This window comes from Peromyscus leucopus, chromosome 14 (assembly GCF_004664715.2).
Source record: "Peromyscus leucopus breed LL Stock chromosome 14, UCI_PerLeu_2.1, whole genome shotgun sequence".
NCBI lineage: Eukaryota > Metazoa > Chordata > Mammalia > Rodentia > Cricetidae > Peromyscus > Peromyscus leucopus.
Genome location: NC_051075.1, coordinates 9,261,237 through 9,274,041, shown reverse-complemented (window position 1 = coordinate 9,274,041; position 12,805 = coordinate 9,261,237). Strand labels below are relative to the sequence as shown.

Here is a 12,805-nt window from a genome sequence, read left to right as displayed (position 1 = left end):
ATTGCTTTGAACCCTCAAACTGTCATAATCTGAAAAATGACATCGCTACAATTTCCTTACATTTCCTCTTTATCTAATCCGAAGCATACATCAAAACCGAGTCCTTGGTATGGAAATACAAGAGAACATCAAAGCTGGAGAATTTATTTTAGAAGCTGCTTCATAGAATATTATTTGCCTCAAATAAAACTCATCATCATAAATGAGATTGCCTCTGGTGGAATAATAATATGGGTGCAATTTGGACAGAGGGCCCTGGTCCGCTGTCTTCCTGGTTTTATGAGCTATCCTGTTGCTGAGAACAATGGGGGAAGAGCAGAGACCTGTAAACTCTTTCTAGAATGCCACTGCTACGCTGTTTCAGCCATAGACCACCCCTCCATTTATGGTACCAGTCTCACGTCCCGCCCAGCTATCTTTGCAACCTGGCTTCCTGGACGGTCCACAGGCAAACTCCAAGACCGAGACTTCCGGCTCGGTTCTGTCCACTCTCCTCTGACTGCCTCTCCTTGCTGTTCTATTGCTCAATGCAGAAAGCTGTCCCTGCTGCCTCCTCCCCAAGCCTGATGCAAGCCAGCCAGCTCTTACTGCTTTAGGCTTCCTCATCTCTCTGACCTGATGCTGACTGCGTTCTTACTTGACCTACCTGAGAGCGTTCTCTTCCCATTGTGCTATGTCTTCTTTAACCGTGCTGCTAGATTTCTTTCCTACCCAAAGTTGCCCTGGTGATGCTGCCTTTAAAACAGCTAAGTACTTTGGGATGGAGTCCTACCTTCTGTCTTCCTCCCCAAGACTCCTGTCTCCCACACAGGAACCCAGAGCTTCAGAAGTTCCCTGCTATTCCCTCCTTCACTCCTCCCCTTCCTCTCCTCCCTCCATCCCTCCTTACCTCCCCTCCCCTCCCTCCTTCCTGTCACTACCCACATAGACTATTGGGCTGGAAATACCCTCTTCACCCTGCATGAACCAAGCACGTCTCCTTTAAGGCTTGGCTAGTACATGGCCTTTCCCAATACTCCTGCCGCTTCCTCCCCCTCCTTTCTGAGGCACGCACCCCTCCCTTGTTTCCTGGGTGTCTAATACATGGCTTCGATGCAAAGGAGAGTGTGGCCTCTACAGCTGACTCACTGGAATCATCGACTTGGGCTTGAGTTATGTCTTCATCATTTACTGAATTCATATTCATCCTATGTTCAGAAATACTAATCTCAATAAGCCTCTATTTTAAAAAATCTACACTAGAGATAGTATTTATCACTTTACATTTTTTTTTTCCTAATTGCTGTTTGTCTTTTTGAGACAGGACCTCACTGTATAACCCTGCTGGCCTTGGACTTTGGATCTTCCTGTGTGGGTTTTCAGCATGCTGAGATTATAGTTCGCTCTACAAAACCTCCCCTCGCTCTATGTAAGTAAATATGAGTCTATAAAAATTTTAATCAGAGCAAAATAAGTGTCAGCATTTGATTTCTTCTTCTCCTCCTCCTTCTCTTCCTCCTTCTCCTGCTCCCTTTTTGGTTTTGGTTTTTCAAGACAGAATTTCTCTGTATAGCCCTGGCTGTCCTGGAACTGACTCTAATAGACCGGGCTGACCTCGAACTCACAGAGATCCACCTGCCTCTGTCTCTGAGTGCTGGGATTAAAGGCATGTGCCACCACTACCTGGCTACTCTTTCTTCTTTTTAAAACACTGTTCTCTCTTGATCTTACAGTCACAATCCACATCAGTTCTTCTTATCATCCTGGCTGCTCATTTTCAGTACACTGTGCCTGTGTTCTCCATATATTACTGTACCTCAAAGAGCCGCCATGCCTGTCTGAGCGCCTCTTCTTAGTGTATCTCCCTACTATTGGGGATCAACCCAGGGCCTTGCATGCTTGAATGCTCCCACTTAGCTTTATCCCCAACCTCTGTCTCTAATGGACCAACTGTAAAGAGTCACTTTTACTTTCCCAGAGGCATGTACAGCAAGACTAGTTATTGTGGGGGAACATGGAGTCACAGGCCTGTGCTTAGCGAATTTCTTCATGTGAGTCTTGGAAACACTACACTTGAAACTTGTGACCGTAGAAAGTTTGCCCTGTCCTGTCCTTCAGGTAGTTCCCATTGCTGAATATTTCCCAGTTTGTATTTTCCTTCCAGACCTCAGTGTTGGACTGCTGTTCACACAGCCAGAGCCTCCTCTTCTGCTGCTGCTGCCTTTTTTTTTTTTTTTCTTAAGCATTTTCCCTTTAGAAGCTTCTCAGGCAACATGTCCAAAAGTGAACCTTTAAATTTCCCTGCCAAGTATTTCTTGTCACGAAGGAAGCCACATTTTATTCAAATGCTGAAACCCAGAGTCAGACTTCTCCCTTCACTTCCTCTACTCCACACCAGAACCATCCACCTGCCCCTGCCTGCTTCTGCTTCTCAGGAACTGCATTGTCCCACTTCTCTTCCAGCGTGAGTATCTGTCTTCTGGTTTCCTGACCAGGCATCTGCCTTACTGGATTAGTCAGGGTTCTCTAGAGTTTAGCTTTTGAAATCAGCGGTCACAACCCCACACGGGGCTGTGAAACTGAATGGCGGTTGTGAGTCTGGCAACAGATGAGCAAAACTCATTCAAAATCTAAGGTGTTTCTGGAAGCTCACTCATCGTGGACTACACTGCAGCCTCGGGTCTGAACACACAGCATGTGTGCTTAACACTGTGAAACTGGAGCAGCACACAATTGTCAAACGAATGTTGCCTGAAGTACAATGCAAACTCAAGACAATCACAGGCTATGAATTGCAGTGCTTCCCCCCCCCCCCAATAATTATTTATAAAGTGTTTTTCTTATAAAAACATAGGGATTAATTACAGAAAGCAAAATCTTTTGTTTTTCTCTCAGTCATTCCTTACCATGTAAATATCAAATTAGTATACCTGTAGATTCTGTTGTGCTCAAAGGCTGGATTTTTAAAATTGCTGTTTGAGTTGCTGGCTTGGTTCATGAAAAGCCGTCAGATTTTGGCTGGGGTTGGAATAGAATTTGCAGCAATTTCTATAAGGGCCCTAAGCATTTCTGCCATTTTTTTTTTATTACGAGTTTCTGTAAAGTGGTGGTGTCAGCATTGATGATTATAATACAGAAGTACTGTAAGGCATCAAGGGAAAGCTATTTCCTTCTGGTTAAAAGAATGGAATCCACCTGGGTGGAGATAAGCCATTGTCTCTTCCCTTAAGGGAATCTAGTTGGGCTAGTCAATTGCCTGGCTAAGGAACCACCCTCAGGAATGCAGATTCACCCAAAACCATGCTAACGAGCTGGGAGGAATAATTACCCTTCTGTTGAAATGATGTGCTTTCTCTTCCCAGAGCTCTACTCTTTATGTGGTTGTTTACAGAGCTGAACCCATGGAGCTTTGGTCTACCTGTTGGTGGCCTTTCTGAATTACTCAGAAAAGCATAACTTTTACTTTCCTTAATCTCTTTTCTAAGGATGTTTCCCCTAAAACTTTTGGGCTTTGTCTTTTGCTAAAGCTCCCCAACCTCCCCACTTGGCTGGCTGCCGGCCCTAAGGCTGATTTCCACTCCAGGTGACTTCAGATGCTTCACTCTTTCTCTTCTCCATTTTTCTCCTCCTCTGGGCAATTGCAGAAGCTATAGCTTGTCTTCTCTGGGACTTTTTTCTTATAAACTAATAAAATTATTCTCTAGCTTCCTGTTGAGTCCATTCACATTTTTTTCTTTTTAAATCAATGAGACTAAGAACTCCAAAAAGGGACTCGATTTCCCAGTAACATGTGGCAACTGCCTGGGATGCCTCAAATTCTCAGCAATAATGATACCAAGATATCAATCAACTTTGAAAAACACTGAAGATGCTCATTCTACATCTTATAGTTTCATATATTCAGCCAATATTTAACTCACTATGTAAAAGTAACTAAGCAAAATTGATTTCTTCTCTAATATATGATAAAACCATATGCATGGGGTGACCTACAAAAGCAGATTCTACCCATTTCCCTGCTCTCTCTCCCACACTATTCATTTCCGGTAGACCTATCCATGTTCTTATGCTTTTCCCTCCCTAATAAAACTCTTATAGTGGGTTCTGTTGTACCTCGTGTTCTTTCTTGACAGGTAAAATAGTGCCACAAATAAATAACAGTGAGTTCTACCTTTATAGACTTGTTTTTCTTTTTATACTGTTTATCACAGTATAATTTCATCTTTTGGTTATTCTTATTTTACCTTTCTTTTTGCTTGTTTTTGTTTTTTGAGGCAGGGTCTCATACTGCTGGCTTAGAACTCACTATCCTGGGAATATAGGTCTTTAAGTCACATTCTCCTGGCGCCTGTCACACAGAAGATGCCTGATAGTTGCTGAGACGATGAATATGATAACCAAAAGACCATTCTTCACCTCTCTTTTATATATTTCTTCTCTCTTGGATCTTTAACCAAACTTGTATTTTATCTAGAATTTCCTTTTGGCTATTAGATGTGCATTAGTGTTAGGTAAAAATAACCGAACATTGTTCTAAAAATCTTTCAGAAAATGTCTACATCTGTAAAAATTTCCTTTAAAAGTTTTCAGAGACCATGCATTTGAAGGCTTTTAAAACTTTTAGTTGTTTTCACTTGTGAAGACAATCTTGGGCATTTTCCTCCTGACTTGCAGCAGGTCACAGATTGTAAGTACACCTTCACCATTGGCATTGATTCAGTCACACATTTCCTCTTCAACCCCCCCCCAACACACACACACACACACACACACACACACTGCTGGAACACAAACTCACATAGCCTCCTCTTAATTAGTGTGCCTTTTTACAGTAGCTTGGGTCCTGGATCCCAGGACAGCACTCAAGACTTATGGTCCAGGCTAGTGGTTATAAATAGACCACTGCTGTCTACATTGACCAAAAGAGGGTGTTGTGTAGATAGGAACAGAAATGCGGTTGGGTTTGGAGCAGAGTTCTGACAGAACTGCTAAGCTGCCAGGGAGTAGAAAACTTGAGGGCCATAGGTTCAGTCACTCCCCAGTGTCATGCGCTGTAACCCCTGTAACCCTAGAATAACTCAGTTCACACACCCTCTGCGAGTTCCTCTAGCAGCTCTTCTCATGGGATGTAACTGGGAAGCAGTGGTTTTACCTATTGCTCTTTTTTGAGTGTCTAATGTATACTATGAGCTGTCCCTAACCTACTAATTATGCAGTCTTTAAATGAAGAAACTGTGTGTAAGAATGGTTAAATAATGTGCAGATTCCCCGGAGTAGTAAATTGTGGGGTCTGGTGTCCAGCACAGCCCTTTGTGATTGTTGGGGCTATGAACTCTGTCTTACCCCCAATACTTAGCTTAAATGTCTGGAGCAATACGGTTCTCTGACGAAGTGACTGATTTCAGAAATGAGTTTTCATCATTTTTCATATCTGTTATGGTACTCCACACTCCGGAGGTAGCCTCAATATAGTCTTTGGTCAACTTTCTCCTTTTTCCTTTGAGGGACATGACTTTCCTTGAAGACACTGTACCTATTAAATAAATAGTGTTTCCACTAGGAAATGATTTTCCCAGGCGTACAAACAGCTTTTTCTAAAAACAGACTAATTTGCTTTTGTAATCATATCTCATTGCATCCATCTTCCTTCTCTTCTCCTCTTTCTCTGTTCCCCTCCAAACCTTCTGGATGCCTAGCACCCTCTCTCGGTAATGGCTTGTAACTCGAGCTCTGGGGGATCCAATATCTTCTTCTGGCCTCTATAGGCACTTCTCTCATACACACCCACCCACCCATACACACACAAGTTTAAAAATAAAAATCTTAAAGCATTTTTTAAAAAATGAATTTTTAAAAAGTTTTGCAGGGTGTAGTGGTATGGTATGGTATGGCGGTCCTATATGCCTTTAATCCTAGCTCTTAGGGAACAGAGGCAGGCAAATCTCTGTGAGTTTGATAGCAACCTGGTTTACACAGCAAGTTCCATACCAGCTAGGTTACACAGTGAAACCCTGTCTCAAGAAAAAGAGAGAGAGAGAGAGAGAGAGAGAGAGAGAGAGAGAGAGAGAGAACAAAAGTGTTGAATATGGTATACACCAAGGGAAAGCCTTAGCATTTAAAAATTCTACTCAGAAATCCCATGAATAAAAATGTGTTCCTTCGATTTTTCAAGACAGGTTATGCCATTCTTGCCTGGAAGAATTAACACTTCCGGCCACTGTTAGCTTACAGCGAACACTGTAGTCAATGGCTTTCCTTGTACCAATAAGCTGAGACTAGTTTTCCTGAATGAATGTAATAAAAACAAAACAAAACCAAACAAACCTCCCTGGAACAACAAACAAACAAAAGTGCAGGGCCTCTCTGTGTAGCCCAGGCTGTCCTGGGACTTGCTCTGTAGACCAGGCTGGCCTCAAGAGATCCTCTGCCTCCTGAAGGCTGGGACTAAAGGCACGGGCCATTACTGCCCGGCTATGAATGATTGTATTTTTTAATGTGTGCTGGGGTAGAAAAGAATGAAAGGGAAAAGGAAGGATGCCTGAGGTGGGTATTAAGGTTTTGGTTTCCAGTCCCAAGGAGAGGAACTCCAGAACAAATACTCTTCTTTTGTAAGAACTGGGATTGCCTGGGAATGGCAGCCTCTGTGCCCCTGGAGAGCAGGGGACATGAAACACCAGGTAGAGGACTGAACCTGGGGCTTGGAGACAAGCTTTGTCTTGGCACTGAATGTTGGAAAGAGATATCACATCTTCAGCTCTGTGCACTAGTTTTCCTGTGGCAGGAACTGTTCCCGCTGAGCACAGTTCACATCATTCTAAGTCTTACTAAAAAACCAGCCTGCCTCCATTTTTGGCTTAAAAGCCATCTTATAGTAAAGATAAACGAGGTTCATTCCTGTTTATGATTAAATCTGTTTCTCAAGGATCGGGCTATGCCCCACCTGTAACCTTAACTACAAATGATTCTGTACTGTATGTTCCAGGAAATGGCACCATGTTTTTGTTTCAAAAAGCTATAACCATCTCACAACCCTACCTTTGTTTCAAAAGGTCATGACTACCTTGTTATGATCACCTTCTTATGTCCTGCTCCTGTAATCCCATCTAGTTTGGCCACCAAATCCCCTCCTCTGGAAACCCTCTATGCCTCAACTATAAAAACCTTGCCTTCCTCGAATCCAGTGCTGACCTCTGGAACCCTGCCTTGGGGTGGGGATGGGGGCGGCCTGCTTACAGGAGTGAAAAACCCTGCTTTAATGAATTGGGCCATGGTGATTTGAGTCGGTGGTCTTTCTCCTTGAGTCTGTGGGGTTAGCTTTGCCTGTGTCTGATTTATTGCTCTTGCTTTCCTTTGCAGAGCTGGTGCTAGAACTCCGAGGTCACCAGATCAGGCACAGCGGCATCTGTCCTTGACTCCTCCAGCCCAGCTTGGCTACTACAGGAGCCCACAGAGTTTAAGAGTTTTCTCAGAAGCAGCTTTAGTGAAGGTGCTTTTCACAGGCTTTTGTCCCCCCCCCCCAAAAAAAAAAAAAGTGCAGGCCAAAGAGCTGGCGTGGAAACTGAGCATATGCTGCCAGAACATCTCTAGTCTGAGCTTCTTTATAGGAGTCTGGCATTCTCTTTGGTCTCTGAAGACATACTTCGTAAAAGCCTTTTAGACTTTCTGCAGAGTAAGGACTTAGGGACAACAGCCTGTGGTGGTGGTTTTTAGCGTGTTGTGAGACCCGCACAGACACTGTAAGCCAACTGTTCCATTAGACTGCACATTAATTATTGTCGGATGATAATGGGCTCAGCTCACCGCTGCCGCACGGCCACACGTCTATGCTTTTGGCTTGGTTTGTGTGAATTCTGGCAGATGACTTAACCTGGCCTTTCAACGTTTCAGTGCCAACTTGCTAGCCAGAGGAAGAGCCTCAGTGTTCAACTTGTTAATCAAACCACCATTTCCAGCACAATAGCTCAGCCAGGCTCCAGCCCTCCCTCAGCACAGGACCGCAGTGCACAGCTTTCTGAAGGAAAGCAAGAGGCCTGGGGCCACCCAGATGTTATCTCTTTACACGGCTTCTTCTCTTTTGTACTTGTGAAAGACAAGGCATGCATCCTTAGCATCAAAAGCAAAACAAAAGCGCCCTCTCGTTAAAAAAAAGTTCTAAACTCTCTGAACCAGACGGCTCCGTTTCCTTTGCTTAAACTCATTTCCTGCCAGCCAGCAGCCTTTTGCTGTTTACTAAGACTGAGTAGCTCTGGACCCGGCCACTTGTTTGGTGACACATCTTTGGGGGGTAGAATTTTTAGGCTTTTCCCATCTATGCATTTTTGGGTGAGCTTTAATTTCACATGAAATTAAAACCTTTGCCAAGCTTTTCTCCTTCCGTCAGTTCATCCATTTGCTGCTGTCCTGGGTCTCCTCTAAGCTCTTCCCCCACCCCACCCCCACCCCCACGGCATCTTCACTTCGGTTTAGACCCAAATGTGTGTGATCACTAAAAACAAAACAAAACAAACCCTACCACATGCAGGCTGGCCGCAGCTCAGCTCTGGCATCTTTCCAAGATTCCAGTAGCCGGACAATTCCCCAGCCCCGGCCAGTGCAGCCTGGGAGTGCTGGTGGAGAAAGCCCACCTGGCTGTGCTTGGGTGTCAGGCTGAGCTGGGTCGTTAGCGGGTGGAGGCCAGGGATTGGTAGAGGGGTTGTTTTACAAAGACAGGAGGTGCCATGGGTATCTATCCACCAAGGCCTCACATGCACATTAGAAATAGATCCAATTTACAAGTGTGTTTTTAAAATGCATTTTATGAGGCTATTATTATCCTTTTTCCATTTTAGGATGCTTCCAATAAAACTGTGTCCAATTTGGTATCAAATTGCATCAGCAGAGCAGAACAGGCTGAAAATAGAGTTCTTTTAGTTTTCTTTTTTTTTCTTCTTGTTTATTTCCAAAAGACTTTCCAGTATCCTTGGGCTTGTAAAGACTAAATTAATCTTGTCACAAAAGGAAATGTAAGGCTTAGCGTTCATTGTATTACAAAGGTAATTGAAGTCTGCTTTGGGGCTGAGAATTCTCAGTCTCTTAGAGGTTTTGTCTGACTCTTTACAAGAAATTAACAAATACAGAGAGGATTGTAGTCTGATAATGATAATGACAGGACTACTCCTAGGTATGGTGGAGGAGAGAGTTTATTGCCGATAAAAGGGAGAGCATAGGTAGAGGCAGGGACGGACATCTGGAAGACTCCAGAGTGGACATGACCAAACTGAGCTGGGCCATGTGGGAGGGAGGGAAGGGAGAAGGGAGAGGAGAGAGAAGGAACCAGGTGTAGCAGCCAGGAGGTCAACAGTCCAAAGGGGGCAGATAACCAAAATGTCTGGATTATATAAGGAAGAGCCCCCGGGGAAGCGCAGCCCAGTCCCTGGGGTGGAGAGTTGAGGGTAGAAGGTGGGGTATTCAAGCCATACCCTGTAACAGGCAGGGACTGAGGGATGCTGGGAGAACTTGGCGGCCAGGTCTGCTTTGATATGTTAAATCGGCACCTCAGCCATTTGTCCCGGGTTTGAAACCCAGCAGTATATACATTTCATTTTGGATCTCATAAATATATACATCACGACTTGTCAATATTCAACAAACTAAGAAGACATTTAGGTTTTGTCTTGGCTTCTCAGGTGAGAGTCTGGAGGAAAGGGCTCATATTTCTCCCAGGGAGATGGGAGAGCGTAGCAGAGTGGCTTATGATCCCCACAGTGGCAGCCCCAGCATCAGGCTGGGAAAACGGGATCCAGCCTTTCAGGGTCCCTCTGTTGTGGTGTATGCCTTGCTCTCCCCTTCGAGAAACTACTAATTCTCTCTGTCACCCTGATTTTCCTCTTTCTTTGAAGTTACTGTTGACTTTTGTGCTCAGAGGAAAGCAGAGCCTGTTGGCTTCTAGAGGGGAGGAAGATTGACATCTAGGCAGGCTGACTCAGAGCTGTATCAGTGACATGTGTCCATGTGGATATCCCGTCTGTCACCCAAGAACACCCATTTAGAGAGTTTCATCTGAACGTGAGTCATGCAGGGGAAGGGCAGTGCTAACACCTCAGGCCCTGGACAAGGCAGACCACACCTTCTGTAAACAAACAGGGGAACAGGAACCCAAGAGGAAAAGAAAAACAAGAATGACACAAAGTTTGGTTTTGTTTTCCTGAATATGGCCCTTCCAGGCCCTGAGCTTACAAAGACAGAAGATACCTCTGGCCCTTAGGAGGAAGACAAGGGGCCGTGTTCTGCGTGGTGGTTGCTGACTGAAACACACTGTGTGAACAATCTCAAACTTTCAGCACGTGGTAACTTTCCTCCTCGTCTCCTCCCCTATTTCTTATCTTCCATGTGTTGCATTCTGAATTCAAATGTATTGCAAATCTAACTTTCCATTTTGAATTTCAAGAAAATGATAATCCTACTTGGGCTCACTTTTTTTTTTTTTTTTTAAAACAACCACCCATAAAGTAGTGAATGAAAAAGAAATGCTTTTTTTTTTTAATTCCTCACTTAGAACATATATTTTTTAAAAAAAATTTTATCAAAGGCTGGCAGGCTCTCCTGCCACACCCATGAAGCCTCTTAAAAACATTGACAGGGCTGTCAGTGCAGACTCACTCTTGGACCAAGGGAAGGCAGCAAATTACTGGTGTGTTAGAGCCCTGTAGTTCATGGAAAAGAGATATTTTTGTGTGCAAGGTCTAGCAAAATATTAGGAAATGCATACAAATGAACATGGCAATGTAAAAATCTTCAAAATTACCACTACATTAGCATCTGACTTATCCAACCTGCTTGAACTCTTCTGGCTTCCACAAGATTGTGTGGGGACCTTTATAATGCTAATTTCGGTAAAGTATGAAAGCTATTAAAGTCTGAATAATCTTTTAAAGTCCAACCTTCTGAAGCACTGGCTGTGGTTATAATTTAAAACAAATACAGATTTGTAAAAACTGCATTTCTAAATCCACAGCAGCTATCAGTTCAAGGCAGGTTTTTAAAGAGAGCCTTCAATTCAGCAAAGGAAAAAAAAAGATAAGCAGCTTGTTATTAATTATTGTCTCTTTTTCAAAGGGGAAATGGGTAAGGAGTATAGATTAGTGGCACAGTATGTGAACAAGGCCCTGAGTTTAGTCTTTAGCACAGAAATATGAGTCCATGAATAGTGTTTGAATATTTTCTAATTCATTATTCGTTAATGGATTACTTACATTTTAAAGTTTCTTATTTTTAAGTGTGAAGTGTGTGTGTGTGTGTGTGTATGTGCATGTTCTGTGAGCACAGTATTCTTAGATGTTGTAGAATATTATTTTAAAGTGTTACCTTTGTTTATATTGCATTTGTTTAACTCTGTGAAACTGTGTTATTGTGCCTGTCTAAAACACCTGATGGTCTAATAAAGAGATGAATGGCCAATAGCAAGGCAGGAAAAAGGATAGGTGGGGCTGGCAGGCAGAGAGAATACATAGTGGGAGAAATCTGGGTGGAGAAAAGAAATAAGGAGCCAGAGAAGGAGGAGGACCTAGAGGCCAGCCACCCAGCTACACAGAACCCATGGAGTAAGAAAAAATGAAAGGTATATAGAAATAAAGGTAAAAGCCCAAAGGCAAAAGCTAAATGGGATAAATTAAGTAAAGCTGGCAAGAAACAAGCCAAGCTAAGGCTGGGCATTTATAATTAAGAATAAGTTTCTGTGTGTGATTTATTTGGGAGCTGGTTGGCTGTAAAGATTCTGTGTATTTGCAGCTGGGGTCTCATCTGGCGCCTTATTATGTCATCAGCAGGCGACTGCATCCTAGCTAAAAAGCCAGACATGCATCCACACGCTCTTTCTCTGCGCCTCTCTTGGTCTCTGTCTCTCTGTCTCTGTGCCCCCCTCTTTCTGTTTCCTCTCTGCCAGGCCTGGCTTCTCCTGTCCTATGCCCTCTTCTCTCTAACACAGCCCATTTTAACTCTGGTAACCATAGCTCGTGATTCTTCCAATCGTGACTCTTCCGCTGGCATCCAGCACTGACCAAACAAGTGCCACCACAACCGCCGTGGTATCCAGCGCCAGTCACTAGTGCCATATACCCTTTCATTGGCGGGCCCCCAAAAGACCTAAAAACAACAACACTTGGAGTCCAGAAGGCATCAGGCTCCCTGAAGTTGTGAGTCCCCTGACATCGATGCTGGGACCTGAATTCTAGTCCTTTGCATGGGAATTCTAGTCCTCTGCAAAGGCAGTAGGCACTCATAACCAGAGACATCTCCTTGGTCTGGTAGGTATTATTTTTAATCTGATTTTCCTTATGTCTAAATCAGGTGGCATCTGAATATTGAAAATGATGGCAGCACCCACTCTGTCTTGGATTTTGTTGTTATTGTTAATGTAACACAAGCTAGAGTCATCTGCAAAGAGGAGCCACCTAATCATGGTGATATTTTATTTGTACTGAAATGTGATTTTATTTGTATGTTAACAAATAAAGTTGCTTGGGGGTCAGAGCTAATAGCAAGCCATAGCAGAAGCCAGGCGGTGGTAGCACATGCCCCTAATCCTGATCACATGACAGGCAGATCTCTGTGTGTTCAAGGATACAGCCAGCATGGAGATACACGCCTTTAATCTCAATACCAACCATAGAAGACTTGGAGGTCTGTATAGACAGGCAGGTCATGTGGTTGGGTTTACAACCAATGAGAAGGCAGAACAGAAAGTCAATAAAAGGACACAGGAAGTAGGCCTCTTGCTGAGGGGAAGGACAGCAGCGGCAGTAGGGTAAGAAAGGGTTTCTAGCTCTTAGCTACTGCTCTGACCTCTGGG

General features: G+C 43.7%; 1 long non-coding RNA gene across 1 annotated transcript; it reads left to right on the top strand.

Annotated features, from left to right (window-relative positions):
• The first annotated feature begins 612 nt into the window (after window positions 1-612).
• Window positions 613-7,497, top strand: LOC119089050. Its single transcript, XR_005092897.1, has 2 exons — window positions 613-1,408; window positions 7,336-7,497. It is a non-coding gene; the product is annotated as an uncharacterized LOC119089050 (long non-coding RNA).
• Window positions 7,498-12,805: the final 5,308 nt, after the last annotated feature.